This window comes from Narcine bancroftii, chromosome 1 (assembly GCF_036971445.1).
Source record: "Narcine bancroftii isolate sNarBan1 chromosome 1, sNarBan1.hap1, whole genome shotgun sequence".
NCBI lineage: Eukaryota > Metazoa > Chordata > Chondrichthyes > Torpediniformes > Narcinidae > Narcine > Narcine bancroftii.
Genome location: NC_091469.1, coordinates 11,257,639 through 11,271,862, shown reverse-complemented (window position 1 = coordinate 11,271,862; position 14,224 = coordinate 11,257,639). Strand labels below are relative to the sequence as shown.

Sequence of the window (14,224 nt, the reverse complement as noted above, 5' to 3'; positions counted from 1 at the left end):
CAGGCTGCCAGCTTCAGGGATTCTTTTCATCAGGACAATGTCCTTGTAAAATGCTTCACTGTGTGTGCATACACAGAGGGAGATTGGAGTTTACACTTGGGTTATGATTCAATTTTAATGACTTATTCATATAAATCTTGGTGATTTTTGAAAACCCACAAGACAATGCTTTTTTTCTGATGTTAATGAACTTCCTTCTGTTGTAGTTTTCTTCAGAGTTCCCCCCAGGTTCCTGAAGCTGCAGAGTTGACCCCTTGACCTTCTTCTTTCAAAGCATCTGTCTCCCGATTTCAGTCACGGGAAGATTCATCCTTTTTTCCCACAAGCACTGCTGCAAGATCCTCTGGGCTGTGGATGGAGAATCAAAGAATTCAAACACAGAACATGGAGTTTGGCTGTTTACAGTGGCCTGAAGAAGTCAATGTGGAGTCCCCAAGGTTCTTCAGCATGTGGCATCCTTTGCAGGTTTAATTGTGTCAGACAAATGTAGCTATACAGGTACAGAATCTTTTATCCAAAACTCTTGGGACCAGATACTTTTCAGAATTCAGATTTCTTCAGATAATTGAATAATAGTAACGTTGGTTCATTAAGCAATTACGCTGATTTCAGATTCGTGCAAAACAAACACACATTTCAACTAGAAGGATCTCTGGACGGAATGGGGTGGGGGGGGGGGGGAAATTGCCTCAGTGCTGGATGCCGGGGTGAGGAAGGGGGTGTAAATGAAGTGAGATAAAGATAGACCATACAGTCCAGACCTGTGTTTTTTGCCCTATGTAATGATGCTTTTCTATTTTTCATTAGTTTCTGGTCATCACTGTAAAACTTCAACAACTTATCTTTCTGCTTATTTAAGTCATATAGTTCCCACACCATAATCTTCAGTAAGACGCCATACAGATACAACATGATCAAGCTTCAACTTTGTGCGGTGTCGATAATGACAGTCACTTCCTTTTCTGATTCTCTCTGTTACCATACGGGGGTCTGCAGCTCATTTTGACACTTGCACGTTATTCAAAGTCCGTGAGCTGCAGAGGCATGTCTGACTGGTAGGAGCACTGAGACACGGTGCTGGATGGGGTTGGGTCACGTCGGGTCATGTTTGGAGTTAAACAGTCGCTTTGGTGTGCAGACAACGTCCATGGAAAAAGTGTTCGGTTTTCGGAGGTTTCAGTTTTCAGGATTTCGGATAACAGGTTATGTACCTGTAGCATATTGTTCAAAGGCTGTTCATAATGGGTCATGTTTTCAGACACTGTTCATGTTTGTTCACATCTCAGGTTATCTATTACACTTCAGGCATTCCCCCTGAACATCATATGCATCAGGTTGCACATCTTACCCCTTCCCACTACATTTACCACATGACCTTGTTCATACCATTTGGTGAAAGTATTGTCAGTGTACTTGTGGTCTGCTGGAGGTCATAGACAAGAGCTGGTCCTGACAAATAATGAGAGAGGATGTGGAAGGAAAGAATCAAAGATGGACTGAGTGACCAATGTAAGTTAGACATAAAAGAAATTGCATTGTCTTGTGGATTAGAAAAGGTCTCAAAGATTTATCTGTATAAGGAAATAAAGTTTAATCAGAGCAAGTGTGTGAACACCAAAACACTCATTAATATATGGTAAATTGGCCTTTCTGAAGATCTCGCCTTGAGAAAGGTGCATTGACCTAACAGCATAGCTTTGCCAGAATTATATATAGACTGCAAGGATGTAAGTATCAGAGGAATTGCAGAAAATAGGGTTATAATCAGTGGAATTTAGATGATTTAGATGATTAGAAAAGGATTTAGACAGAAGCTTTCAAGAATTAAGGGAAACTGATGGATGGAGGGAAGTTATTTCTGCTGGCTAGGGAGACCAGAACTGGCGGACAAAGCCTATTAGAGACAAACCTTTCAGGGGTGAAATCGGGAAACAATATGGGCCAGTGGAAAAGTAGAACTCTCTTACAAATGGCAATGTTTGCTGATGTTCTTTTCAACTTTTTGATTTTGGTATGGAGTGCTTTGAGGATTTAGGTCGCAGATTAACCATTGAACAGGATCAAAGAGAAAAATGGCCACTCCTATTTTATTCTTCATAAACTACTGAAGGTTATAGAGCTAAGAGCTTCACTTCACAGAGACAGCTTGCTGATATAGACTCTAATGAGGTGGTCGAGCTCAGGGAACTGGAAATTGTTGAAGTGATGGAAGGCATGTGAGGCATCATGAATGCAGGTTGGAAGGGATTGGACCAAAGAGGACAAAATGAGTCAAGATAAGATGATACCAGTTCAGTGAGGTAGGAACATGCAGAAACAATTGGTCTACTGGACAATTGGGTTTGTGGAGCTTGGGTAGGAGGTAGAACTGGGCAGTATGGGGTTGGGAAACAATGGGGTTAGAGGCTATGGGAGGGGGATGATCAGAAGTGATGAGGTCACTGATGGTGCTGGAGGCAGTGGCTTAATATTGTGTATTGCTGGCAGAAGCATTTTCCCATTCATCATTTCCATATTCTGACTGAGGGGAACCTATTGAATGCTTGTTGAATGTTGTCATTAATTGAAGGGTTTTGGACCCTTGGTTAAAAAGTTCAGTTCAGTTTTCCTCATATTTACAACATTGATTTTATTTTCCTTTATTCAAAGTAGTTGGCACTAGATATTGTGTGAAATTTACAATCACCATCTGTGATTTGTGTTGTATTGATTTAGAAGAGTTTTTCCTTATCAAAAAAGGATTTTCACACAACATGTCATGTTTTGGCTCGTAAGCCAGTAATTGCATCCTCACAGCTGAATCGAGTTTTGTTTACTCTGCTGTGATAGTGTCACAAGTTTCTAATAAAGTGATTCTGTCTGAAGTGCAAGGTTATTGAAAGGAGACAAAGGTGTTTTAGACTTCTTCAGTCCACAAAGTTTCACATAACAGTGTGAATTTGTACACCTAGTTCCTCTTATTACTAATGGAGGACAAACTGTCATATTCTTGCCCGTCGTATTCCTATGGGTTTTATCAAACAATCTCTAACATTTTTGCCCTGCTCACACCCTCATCTTATTCTTATTAAATCTTATTTCCTCGTCTCCAGAAGTTCTAAGAAAAAGAACCAAAAGTGAACAAAGTAAACACAGAGATGCAAAAGCAGGTAACAATTACAACAAAATTACAAGATTATATGGATGATTGGGCTCTCCTCCAGGGCACGTGGGGCCTGTTCAAGAGAGATGGGTTGATCCTAAATTGAACTAATATCCTCGGAGTTGATTTTCTAGTGTTAGTCAGGGGGTTTAAACTGGAGTGGTGGAGGGAGGGAGGAAGCAGGGCAGCAAATGGACAAGTTGAAGGGATGGCAGATGTTTTGACAGGGAATGATCAAAGTGAGATTGAAGGGCTGGAGTGCAGTTATTTTCAAGTTCAAGTTTAACTTATCATTATCATATGATTGTAAAGTACAACTGGATGAAACTACATTCTTCGGTCTGGGTGTAAAAACATGCAAACATATAAAGACATATTTACCAGCAATTTATATTCAGTACCCATTTATAAAAATAAATAAATATTGTTAGATAATAGATTTTGGAATAGTATGAGAAGTTCATCAGTCATTCAGCAGCCTCACTGCCCATGGGAAGAAACTATTTCTCAACCAAATGGTTCTGGCTCTGATACTCCTGTATCTCCTTCCCGACAGGAGTAGCTGGAAGATGTTATGTACAGAGTGGTGGGGGGGGGGGGGGGGGGGTCCTTAACAATTTTGAGAGCTCTCTTCAGATAATGATCCCAGTAGATCCTGTTGATGGAGGGGAGGTACACCCCACTGATCCTTATTGCTGCTCTTATGGTCCTGTGGATTAACCTCCAATCCAATGTTCTACAGCATGGCTGGGCAACCTATGGCCCACATGCTAGATCCAGCCCACAATCCAAATTTATTCATCCTACAACCTGCACTGCTGCCACCCCCCATCCAGTGCTGCTGCTGCCCCCATACCCTGTCCAGTGCCGCCCCATCACTGACGTCACCTTCTCCCCTCCTGTCCTGTTAGCCCATTCACTTTCAACTTATTAAAAGGCCAAAGCCAAATACAACATGGTGGCCAACAAGGCCAGTACTCATAAGACCTCCTTGTTGCCCCTGCGTAGCATCAGAGTGGCCCGCTATTCAACCACTGACACATCATCTGGCCCACATAATCTAAACAGTTGCCTGCCTCTGCTCTACAGCATCTGTACAACATGCAGCCAGCTAGGATGCTCTCTGATAGGGTTATACTATTCCCCCACTAGAGATAGAGGTACAGATCTGAAGACAAATTATGGAAAAGTGTAAAAACAGTTATCATTGCAGGAACTTTAATTTGCCCAATATTGACAGGAGCGTCTTTCATGCCAGAGGCTCGGATGGGTCAAGAGCCCAGTAGGGTTCCTTGAAACAGCATGTAAATAGTTAACTAACGTGGTCATGCAGCATCCTATCTTGATGAAGAGCCCAGGTCCAAAATGGAGTGGTTACCCTTCACTTCCTGTGGATGCTGCATGACCTGCTGAGTTTCTTCAGCTAATTTATGTATAGCACCCGACCCCAGTACTTTGTATCAGTACTGACGAAGGCGAAGGACATGGAGGATAGTGATAGGGAGTTGATGATGGAATGGCAACGGACGTTGTGTACGTGGACTTATATTTTAAAAAAAAATTAAACTTAGACATACAGTGTGGAGCAGGCTCTTTCGGCCCACGAGCCCATGCTGCCCAATTACATTCAAGTAACCTACACACCTGGTACATTTTTTGAAGGGTGGGAAGAAAACAGAGTCCCCAGGAAAAACCCATGCAGACACAGGGAGAACATGCAAACTCCTTATGGACAGTGTGGGATTCGAACCCTGGTCTTGATTGCTGGTGCTGTAACAGCATTGTGGTAACCACTGCACTAACTGTGCCACCCTAAAGTTAAACATTTGACAAGGTTCCCCTTGGTAGGCTGATTCAGAAGGTATGGGGTCAATGTTCCTTCCAAATTTTAGTAGTTAGTGTGTGCAAAAATCTTATGTTGTGTACATTTTTTTCCTGTGACAAAAGTATGTCTGCATGGAATGCTTGTGGAAATGTGCACATACATTTCCTTTGTGTGCTGGTTGCAAAATGTGAAGGAACAGTGTTGGGGCCCCTGGTGAATTGATAGCTTGGGTTCAGAATTGACTGGCCCATCAAAGACAAGAGGGTAGTGGTGGTACTGGAGATATTGGTGTTGGGATCCCTGTTGTTTGTGATATAGGTAAACAAATTGGATGGAAAAAGTAGGTGGATGGGTTAGTAAATTTACAGATGACACTGGGAATGGTGGAGCTGTGAACAGTGTAGAAGGTTATCAAAGAATGTAGCTGAATTTTGATTAGTTCCAGTCATGGATGGAGAAATGGCAGATAAAGTTTAAACTCTAATTAAGAGGGATAAAGGTCACGTGCAAGCAGCAGAGTTTTTGTTTAACTTGTTTGGTGCAGACTGCTGTTGGATTGTTTTGCGTTCTATGTTTAGTTTTCAGATTCCTTTTTTTGTCAAGTAATTGTACAGAACATGTAATATTACACAAAATCGCCTCTTCTTGCTATAAGGCAGACAAAGAGTTGCTATTAGCATTGCCGGACACCCCTAACAGAAAGAGAGCAAGAGAAGCTAAAGGGAGTCCCTTTAGAATCAGTGAGTATCCATGGATTCGCCTCCAGGGCTCCCGCACAGACTTCTGTTTGAGCATTGGTAGCCCGAGCTCCAGATCCAAAGCTGACACAATCTGGAATCTTTCAGCACCTGAGGCCCTTCGGGAGCCCTTCAGTTCCAGCAGCCTACAGCCTGTGTGGGTCCCATGTCCAGAAATCATCTGTGTGGATCCCTCAGCTGCTGGGCCGCTAGCTGGTTTGATGCCATGGTCATCATCCAGTAGGATGATCTTTTCTTCTTTTTCTCAATGGTTAGGGGGGGGGTGTTCTCCCTATTTCTGGCATCCTGTGCTGGTCCACTGTTCTCCGGGAGTCTGCAACCCCTCGTGTCACTGTCGAGCACAGGTGACACCATCTTCGGCCAGATGTGCAGTCATTCTGGTTTCAAACACATATCTGCACCAGGTTCCGACAGGTGGCAGTATCTGTCTAACTTGTTCATTGTACAAGTTTCAGATAGATATCTGTACCTATTTCTGACAGTTATATGTCTCAGCATTTGACATACACAGGATCAGATTCAGAATGGAAATATTATCTAGATCAACCTTACACTATTTTATCAATATCCAATGAATTTCACTCTCAGTTTCAGATTAGTGGTGTCTGTATAGAAGGATGTGAAGCCTGCAAACCTCAGTTGTTGCATATCGCTCTTTGAACAACGTCACCGTGTTCTGTGATGATTGTAGGTCGTTTCTCTGAGTTCACCCTGAACATGTCTGGCTGAGGAACAAATTTAGCTTGAGGCACATCTTAAAAAAAATGATTAAAACCTGACCAAATGACTCACAGGTCTTCAGAGAGATACAGCTCAGGGCCAGGCCCGTCAACCCTTCTGTCCAGAGTCTGTGCTGAACAATGCAAATGAAGTGAACACAAATTGCAAATAATAATGTGACACATGATGTTCCCTCAAATTACTGATAGCATGACATAAAGCATACAAACTGTTGTATAATTTTTCTGTTCTGTACCCAACACTTTGAATGTGCCTCCTGTTCTTTCTCTTTCCCACCATTCCTTGAAAGTTACCCACTTACTTTCCATCCTTTAACTTGAGATATAAAATCTACCATGGAACATCTCAGGATATTCTACCCTTGACCATGCAGATCACGCCTCTCTCTCTAGCTCTCTTTTCTTAGAATCAAGAATCTTTACCATGACAATTTGATTAACAAAATCTTGCAAACTCCTGAGGAGCCAGTCACCTTAAATCAAGTTTATTTATCATTTGATTGTACAACCCGATGAAACAGCATTCTCTGATCCTCAGTTCAAAACAGTGCAAGCACAAATACAGACATAACACACATACAGACAAATAATACATATGCACAGTTTGTACTGTGTATAAAAATATTAAAACAAATAACTATTATTGTTAAATAGATAGTAGAGTCACGAAGGGTTTGTATGAGCAGTTCATCAGTCGTTCAGTCATTCGTCTTGTCATTCAAGTGATGACTTGTTATTCTGGTCACATTGCCACATCGCAGACAGGAATAATAATGGGGTTATTGTCATAGACTTAAGTACAATTTGCTCTAAAATTCTTGCTGAGGCCAAACGGATACTTCATGAAAAAATATAAGTAATCTAGTATACCTAAAATGAATTAAAAAAGAGATTATAAATACAAAAGACAGATAATAATTAGTGCAAGAAAAAAATGATGTTTACTTAGTGAATCAAATAGATTTTGGATGTTCCTATATTTTTCAAACATTTTTATTTCTTTTAGGTGCCTTGGGTCAAACCTTCATTTTGTTGGCAGTGGTTGAGCTGTGGAAAAATGTAGGTCTGAGAAAACAGGGAGCAGAGATACAGTACTGCTCCACAGGGTCCTGTTGCCCGATGGCCCCATACACCAGGGAGTGGAGTCACAGCACTCCTCTGCAGGGTCCTACTGCCTAGTTGTTACAGCTACAGTCCTGTACTTGGAGGAAGAAAAACACAGTTCTCCTCTGAAAGGTCCTACTGCCTCGTTGTGATGCTGATGGTCCCATGCAGGTTTTAAATTTTCAGTAAAAGGGCCCAGCTATACTATTTAACATTGATGAAACCCAGGAGGTCCAAAACCAAGATGGTGGCACCCATGCTCGGTAGCAGACCATGGTGGGGGTGGAGGAGGGTCAGTGGAAAGGCACAAGAAACTAAAGCAGGACAACATCACCCCTCACCACCCCCTGAGGGTGGGAGACACAGTGGTGGATCAGCGAGGAGCTCAGCGGCTGAAGAACTCACACCAGGCTACGGGCTACTGGAGACCAGCTTGTGGGAACCAGTTATTGGGACCAGGTTCTGCGAGGGTGCAGATGGAAAGCAGGGCTCCCGAAAGGCCTGGGGCACTCACAGCCTCCTGATCATGTTGGTGGTTCAGATCTGGGAGCTTAAGTTCACCGCTGGAATGGACAGGAGGCTGTGCAGTTGCAGAGGCTGTGGGAGCACAGGGGCGAATCTATGGTGTCTCTGAAGGGATTTTCTTTTATTTCTTTCTCTAATTAGTGGGGGTGCCAGGCCATAATACTGGCATCTCTTTGTGTGATATTATGGCCAACAAAAGTTGACAAATTTTGTGCACTGTACATGACAATAAAGGAATCTTGAACCTTGATCTTGAACAGGTCGTCATCAATTTCTTTCTGTATACTTGAAAACTGAAAGCCCGTTCCTTACCGGATGAAATCAAACCTGAAAAGGATAGCAGGCCTGGCAACATCTGTGGCAGAAATGTAATCGACCTTGTAAATTTAACACTTTCTCCTTCTCCGCAGATGCTAACTGACCTGCTGGAAATTTTCAACATTTTCTGTTCTGATTTCAGATATCCAGCACTTGCAATGACTTTCCTTCTGAGAGAAAATGCATTCTGTCACTAGCAGTGGACTTTGCTTGGAAAGGTAATCTGAACGCTAACTGTGGGTTGGGATCTCTGAGTTCTGAGGGAGAGAGGCGTCATCTCTCTCTTTTGCAAATGACGATGAGGATTGGTTTCTCGTCCCAACCATTCATATTATTTATTGAAAGGCAATTTAAAATTAAAAGATTACCACCATTTTAGCTTTCCTACTTATCATTCCTACTTGCTTTTCCAATTAATGCTGAGCTGTTCTCCAACTTTCTACTGGCTCTGCAGCAAACAAACACCTGCCCAAATCTTTTTCCCTTTGAGCAATTTCACACTAAAAGCCCAGACCTTCCTTTAAATTCCTGCATTGATTTCCCACAAGTAATTGTGTGGCAAACGTCAGCAATTCTCTGCATGTTAGAATTGGACCATAGAGGTTGCATGAGATTCACCACACACACAACCTGCTGGACTTAGTTTTAACTGTGTCATGAAAAATATACATATGAACTCTTATCTAAATTTTTGAATCAGCTAATCTTTTTCCTTGAAGCCTATTTAAAGAATATATAGACCCACAGAATGATTTTTGTCCCTTTCATTTCAACAGCTGACAATGTAAATTTACAGGGATGCTGATTTGAAACTCATTTCAAAGATGATGAAATAATTTAGTTAACTTTGAATGATAAGAAATAATCAAAAATGGATGAATTGAAAGGACAAGAATAGAATTGGAAATGTAATTTGAACTGAATGAAAATTTAAAAGTTCATTTATGGGATATAGACTTCAGAACATAGAAATTCAAATGTCACAGTATTGCCCACGATGTTGTGACGATCTATGTGGACCTACTCCACATCAATCCTTATTTTTCTTTCATCCATGGGCCTAAGACTTGAAAGCACACCATCAGGTTCAGGAACAGTTGCTGCCCCTCCATCATCAGACTCCTCAACGACAACTCAAATCAGAGACTCATTTAAGGGCTCTTACTTGTGCACTTTATTGATTTTCTTTTTGTTCTCTCTGTATTGCACAATCAGGTTGTTTACATTCATAATCTGTTTACACAGATATTTGTTTGTTTACATGTTTTACACTGTGTACAGTTTATTTTTTGCACTACAAATTAGTGGTAATTCTGCTGCACCCACAAGAAAAAGGAATCTCAGGGTTTTATGTGATGTCATGTATGTATTCTGACAATAAATCTGAACGTCCCTATTGTACCAGCCTTCACCATCACCCCAACAATGCATTTCAGGCACCCACCACTTTCTGTGTAAAAAAAACATACCTTCGACATCTCCCCTCAACTTTCCTTCACTCACCATAAACGGACGTATTCTGGTATTTGCTATTGTCGCCCCAGGAAAAATGTTGCTAGCTGTTCACATTTATCTAAGCCCCTCAGAATCTTATATACACCTCTATTAAGCCACCTCTCATTCTTCGTTGCTCCAAAGAGAAAAACCCCTGCTCCATCAACCTTACTTCATATGACATGATCTTCAATCCAGACAACATCGTCATAAATTTCCTTGCATCCTCTCCAAAGAATCTGCATCCTTCCTGTAATGAGGCAATCAGAACTGGATGATATACTCCAAGTGTGGATTAACAGAAGTTTTATAGGATCAAAGCCTTTGACACCGTGAGCAGGAAAGGGCATTGGCAAATGCTAGAGCGCATCGGATGCCCCCCAAAGTTCCTCAACATGGTTATCCAACTGCATGAAAACCAACAAGGTTGGGTCAAATACAGCAATGAGCTCTCTGAACCCTTCTCCATTAACAATGGCGTGAAGCAAGGCTGTGTTCTCGCACCAACCCTCTTTTCAATCTTCTTCAGCATGATGCTGAACCAAGCCATGAAAGACCTCAACAATGAAGACGCTGTTTACATCTGGTACCGCACGGATGGCAGTCTCTTCAATCTGAGGCGCCTGCAAGCTCACACCAAGACTCAAGAGAAGCTTGTCCATGAACTACTCTTTGCAGACGATGCCGCTTTAGTTGCCCATTCAGAGCCAACTCTTCAGCGCTTGACGTCCTGTTTTGCGGAAACTGCCAAAATGTTTGGCCTGGAAGTCAGCCTGAAGAAAACGGAGGACCTGCATCTGCCAGCTCCCCACCTTGACTACCATCCCCCCAACATCTCCATCGGGCACACAAAACTCAAAACGGTCAACCAGTTTACCTATCTCGGCTGCACCATTTCATCAGATGCAAGGATCGACAACGAGATAGAAAACAGACTCGCCAAGGCAAATAGCGCCTTTGGAAGACTACACAAAAGAGTCTGGAAAAACAACCAACTGAAAACCTCATAAAGATAAGCATATACAGAGCCGTTGTCATACCCACACTCCTATTTGGCTCCGAATCATGGGTCCTCTACCGGCATCATCTACGGCTCCTAGAACCCTTCCACCAGCGTTGTCTCCGCTCCATCCTCAACATTCATTGGAGCGCCTTCATCCCTAACATCGAACTACTCGAGATGGCAGAGGCTGACAGCATCGAGTCCACGCTGCTGAAGATCCAGCTGCGCTGGGTGGGTCACATCTCCAGAATGGAGGATCATCGCCTTCCCAAGATCGTGTTATATGGCGAGCTCTCCACTGGCCACCGTGACAGAGGTGCACCAAAGAAGAGGTACAAGGACTGCCTAAAGAAATCTCTTGGTGCCTGCCACATTGACCACCGCCAGTGGGCTGATATTGCCTCAAACCGTACATCTTGGCGCCTCACAGTTCGGCGGGCAGCAACCTCCTTTGAAGAAGACCGCAGAGCCCACCTCACTGACAAAAGACAAAGGAGGAAAAACCCAACACCCAACCCCAACCAACCAATTTTCCCCTGCAACCGCTGCAACCGTGTCTGCCTTTCCCGCATCGGACTTGTCAGCCACAAACGAGCCTGCAGCTGACGTGGACATTTATCCCCTCCATAAATCTTCGTCCGCGAAGCCAAGCCAAAGAAATAGGGTTACAACATGACCTCGCGACTCTTGAATTTATTCCCTCAACTAATTAAGGCCAAGGCACATTACACCTTCTTGACTACCCTATCAACTTGCATTGCAACCTTGAGGGATCTATGTATGAACCTGGACCCCAATATTAAGAATCATGACATTATCCACATACTCCACCTTCAAGTTCAAGCTTCCAACTATCTGATACTGTTGGGTCCCATTTATTTAACTTTTCGGGTGTGATATATAGCCTGTGTAACCAATTATATTGTATCATGCGTAACCTCTTGTTTATTGTATTTCGCATAGTTCCGGAGCATAGCTTTTCCCATTTTTCATTTTTTATCTTTATGTTTAGATCTTGTTCCCACTTTTGTTTGGGTTATGGGAACAACAGTACATGCAATTTGGGCATGTGAGAAAGTGGAAAAGTTTTGGGAAATCTAAATCAGGTATTAAATAAAATCACAAAAAGTAACATACCAAAAAATCCAGAGATCTTTCTTCTAAGTAATATAAAAAGTAAAGAATTAGGCCTCAAATTGGATGAAGCAAAAAAAAGATTTATTATGATAGCCTTAGCTGTAGCAAAAAAATGTATAATGTCAACCTGTAAATCAGAAGAAACCCTGAGAATACAGCAATGGTACATAGAAATGAATAAATGTATTCCATTGGAAAAAATAACATATAATTTCAAAAATAAAATGACAGTATTCGAACAAATTTGGGAACCGTACATGGAACACAACAGAGAGGGCCTACCGCGGACCTTCCCCCCCTAAAATGATAGAGTGAGAAGAAGACAAAATGAACTGACCCAGTGTGTAAAAGTAGATGACACAATTTTCTTGTTTATTTTCATTGTGTGATGACATTGTTTAATGGGTTTATTGTATTGTACATGTTGAATGTTTAGTGGGTAGGGAGGGGGGGGGGGTGGGAAGGGAGGGGGATAAAGGGGAGAAAATGATACTATGTAAATTCAAGAGGGAAATGTTTGTGTGTATTTTGGTTAGTATGGTTCATAGTGTGAAAAATAAAAAAAAAATAAAAAAAGTTCAAGCTTCCAAAATGTATCACTTCACACTTACCAGTTTGAACTCCATCTGCCGCTTTTCTGCCCAACTCTGCATCCTGTCCATATCCTGTTGTAACCAATGAGAACCTTCTATGCTATCCACAACACCTCCAACCTATGTATCATCTACAAGTTCCAGGATCTCGATTTCTCTTTGGCCATTAAATAAAAAGGTCACACAATTTGGATCAGGTGAGCTTTGTGCATTAATGGTGGGAGTTTAATCTCTGATCAAATATGAAGAAAATAAAGTTTTATTTATAAAGGGTACAGGAAAAATACCAGCTTGAAGATGAGAGTTTCAGCCAATACAGCAATGACAGTTCTTTGAATATAGATCAACAGCAATCTCTCTGCACTTTGTTCTATTTTTGTGTTGGATCAATATAATGTCAAATGATGCATGTGGTGTTGTGCTGTTATTGACTTTTCTGTTTGGATTGTACTTAGGCTGAACTACTCCTGCTTTTTCTGATCTTATTATGATTACCCTATCATGCAGGAAACCAGTTCCAATTCTCAAGGCAAGGTTCAGGTTCAAAGTTGCACATCCTGGAATTAAATGGCAACCAAACATGAGCTAGGTGAAAATACAAATGGGAGACCCTTTGCTTATATAATCTTTCAATATGATCTTTAATTAGATAATAAATACTGCCTGTCCCGCATCGGACTTGTCAGCCACAAACGAGCCTGCAGCTGACGTGGACATTTACCCCCTCCATAAATCTTCGTCCGCGAAGCCAAGCCAAAGAAGAAAGAAGAAATACACATTATTAGAATATCAGCAGAAATTGTTTTGTGGACTATTGTGAGGACGACATTGGACCTGAGCTCGCTAGCAGGATTTCATTGGTCCCCAGGGATAAATTACACTCTTTCACTTCTGCTTGTTCCAGATGCTTCACTGGCCAAAATGGCAGGGCGACTGAAAACTGTCAGAGCAAGAAAAGGGTAAGTGAACATCAGAGCAGGATATAATAAGACAGCTCTCCCACAGTCAATAAGCCATGAAATGGAAGAGACTACATCCATGATAACAGATTTTGAGGAAGGGTTTGGAAGGGATCATTGATTGCTACTGCTAGGACACCAGGAAGGGAAACCTGGTGGATACATGGATCTGGACTTTGAGCCTCCTTTGTGAGTCTCAGTCAGACTGAAAAATTGGCTGAGGACAGACCTTGCTTATTTCTCATCCTATAGCGGTCCGAAAACACGTAAATGAGGGAAATCCCACCTTAGTATTGTTCAAATGTTGGGGTGCATTCCTGATATTCAAAGCCCAAAGCAGAGCCAACACAGCCCAGAGGATTCTTTTGAGATTTTGGATAGCTGCAGAACTTTAATCTGAAGGTCAAAACACTGTTGTTCTAAGTGATTAACAAACAGAGGCTTCAAGACTGGGCATCGACCATTACCATGTCTCAAGAAATACCAAGAACCACCCTGAAGAAAGGTGAGCCTTTTATTTTGCAGAGACATTCTGCAGGTCATTTGAAAAGCAGCACATTTCAAGTGGTTGAAACACAATCCTGGATCATGGGTGAGATGTAGCTGACATTTTTTTCATGCCTTGA

General features: G+C 42.0%; 1 long non-coding RNA gene across 1 annotated transcript; it reads left to right on the top strand.

Annotated features, from left to right (window-relative positions):
* Positions 1–232: 232 nt before the first annotated feature.
* On the top strand, positions 233–13,598 carry LOC138763275 (uncharacterized). The gene is made up of 4 exons (XR_011357474.1): positions 233–498; positions 3,093–3,149; positions 8,555–8,630; positions 13,544–13,598. It is a non-coding gene; the product is annotated as an uncharacterized lncRNA (long non-coding RNA).
* The last annotated feature ends 626 nt before the right edge of the window (positions 13,599–14,224 follow it).